The following is a 3157-nucleotide window of genomic DNA, read 5'->3' as shown; positions in this document are numbered from 1 at the left end:
AATTCATCCATTCTTTCACTCTCAAAATAATCTTACTTATCTCATCATATGAAATGTAACTTACTTCACCAATTACTATTTATTTATTTATTTTTATTGTGATTAATTAAGGAGTATATTGTGAATAAATTGAGAAGAGGAAGTGAACAAAAGTTTTAGAAACTGTTATGTAAAAGAAAAGGGGTAGGATTAAATAAGCTCTGCTTCTTCCTACTCCTTTTCGAACATGTTGAAAAGAGAAACTGGAAATTGTGATGTATCATGTTGTATGCTTGCATGTTCGAAATAAACTCAAACTCAAACCTTCTGTCGGATGTGGAATGGCACCCTCCTGTGTGGTTGACATGTTGGCTGTACATCTGGATTAATGTGTAGCTTCACACTGAAATCCTTGAACTTGCCTATCCCAGTGAACAGTTCTGGATAACTGTCAATTAGGTGATCTGACACACTCCTGATGGTGGGGTCCAAAGCATTTACAATATGGATTAATTCAAGCTTACTTGCTGTGTCATAAAAAAAAAAGTTGTTTGCATGTTTCTGCCCTTTACTTTCACACAGCACTCAAAAACACCAATACTAGGCAAAGCATGTTTGGACCCATATGAAAAAATCTGTATTTTGGCAGCACTCATTTCTGGCTGTGGCTTGAGCATATTGTATATGTTTTCACTAATAATGTTAACTGCTGCTCCAGAGTCAATCAACACTTCAACTTGAGCAGTATGTGTGTTCTGGGGTGTTTGGGGCAGGCTTCACCATTTACTGAAAATACATAGCGATCATCACCGCTTGATGAATCCCTGCGTGTACCACAGTCTGATGCAGTCACTCGATTTACACGTCTTGTGTTTTCCTGTTGTCCAAATGTGGTGTATCTGTTGTGATCATGACGTATATTTCTGTCTTGAGCTGATTTTCTTTGATTTGAGCGGCATACCTTTGCAAAATGGTTTGGTTTTCTACATGCATTGCAGTCCTTGCCTTTTGCTGGACAGTCTCCTCTGTGAGGATATCCCCCCCCCCACACAGTTTCTGCATTCAGTGTCTTTGTTATCATTTTTATTTCCCCTCTGATCACTCACTTGTGGTTTATACTTGTGTTCAAGTGCGTTAACAGCAGTGGATGCACCTTGTTCTAGGCCAGGGGTCGGCAACCTTTACCACTCAAACAGCCATTTTGGCAAGTTTCACAAATTAAAGAAAGTAATGGGAGCCACAAAATTTTTTTTTAAATGAAAAACACCGCATACAGAGCTTAAATGCTTTGTGCTATGTTACCCAGGGGTCTCTGACACACGCACCGGCACGCACTTTAATGTGGAAATTTGATGTTAGTGCAGCCCGCGAGTTTTGAATGAATGGCACTTGATAGCGTCTTACTTGCCAGCCCTCTCATTTTTCCCGGGAGACTACCGAATATCAGAGCGTGATGACACTGCTTTTGGTGCCCTCTACAGTCTGCCCTAACAGTGTACCTGCTCAACCACACGTAGAATGCAGTTTCTGCTTGTTTACGTAAGTGACAGCAAGGCGTACTAACTCAGCAGCCACACATCTTACACTGACGGTACCAATACCCAGAATCCCATGCAGCCCTAACTCTTCCGCTCAACCAACGCACGGAGGGGGGGGGGGGGGGGGGTTGATGTGTGGGGGGATTTGGTGGTAGCGGGGTGTATAATGTAAACCGGAAGAGTTAGGGCTGCATGGGATTCTGGGTAATGGTTGTGTTGCGTAACCTCGTGTGATATGTGTCCAGATTTTCTCCCGGTTGTTGTGTGGCTTTCCGAAACTTGTACACAAGATATTGAGTGTTTTTCTTAGGGATGAAGTATCCATCAAGTTTCGTTTTTGTTGTTTCAAAATCATCATCTTCGCCCGCAAGCGTGCCATATATGTCCTGCACACGTTCCCCCAGCTAAGTGCAGAAGCAAAGCCCTTTTTCTTCCATCATTCACAATGTTCGTTGCAACTAGAACAGGGGTGTCCAAAGTGCGGCCCGCAGGTAATTTTTTAACCGCCCCACGGCACATTCTAAAAATACGATGAAAAATAAATAAAAAACATAAAAAGTGGTATAAAAGAGCAAACAGGTGAAATGTAACAAGAAAATGTTGCATTATTTACTCTAATAACACAAAGCTGCCATGCAGGCTGTTTCTTTCTTTAAAAAAATAATGAATCAAAATCAATGTCATTATGAATTATAGACCTATTTAAGGCTCCATTTTCTAACATTAAATATTCCACTTTCAGATATTTTGGGGGGGAAATGTTGCATATTTTTTGGTTGCCATTTAAAAAACAAAGTTTTTTTTAAAGAAGGGCCTAAGACGAACAAACAAAAAACATAAACAACAATAAAACTTATAATTGACTGATAGATCTGAAGTTGATCTTGAGACTGTTGTGGTAAAAGTTACAAAAAAATGTTGGATTTATTTTTTAAACTTTACTAATTATAGGGGATCCTTTTGGATCCCCTATAATTTTAGTGGGACTTTTTTTTTTTTTTTTTTTTAAGTGTCATTGCTCAAAAAAATAATGAATTAAAATCAATGTTGTTATGAGTTATTGACCTTTTTAAGACTCCAATTATTATATGATCTCAAATATTCCACTTTAAAATTTTATTGGGGGAAAATATTGCATATTTTGTGTTTTTTTCCATAAAAAAACACGGTTTTCCTTGATAAAAATGACATACAACTTAAATCTTTAAAAGCGTTATATTGACAGATAGACCTAATGTTGATCTAGAGATTTAAACCTTGAACAATAATAATAATAATAATACTAAATAATGACACATTTGTAATATTTTTTTTGACCAAAACCTTCCCTCCCCCATTTACTTCCGGGGCTGCGTCCAATAAAATCACAAAGTTGCCGGGGGTCCTTAATCTGCACGCGATTGTCCTGTTTCGCGCCTGTACAAAAAAAAAACAATAATCGATTTCTTCAGATTCCAGCAGCTGTCAAAGACGAAGTATCCTTCCAGCGACGGGCAGTCAACGCCGAAATGCTATCGATCGCTGTCAATGATGTAAAAGGAAACATGACCACGGAAGTAAATGGGGGAGGGAAGGTTTTTGTAGAGGGAAGAAATTTGTCGTGACAGCTGTCATCATCAACATCGCTAGCATGCACCTGT

This window comes from Entelurus aequoreus, linkage group LG09 (genome assembly GCF_033978785.1).
Source record: "Entelurus aequoreus isolate RoL-2023_Sb linkage group LG09, RoL_Eaeq_v1.1, whole genome shotgun sequence".
Taxonomy (NCBI): domain Eukaryota; kingdom Metazoa; phylum Chordata; class Actinopteri; order Syngnathiformes; family Syngnathidae; genus Entelurus; species Entelurus aequoreus.
The sequence above is the reverse complement of the archived record's forward strand: the minus strand, read 5'-3'. Positions refer to the sequence as shown.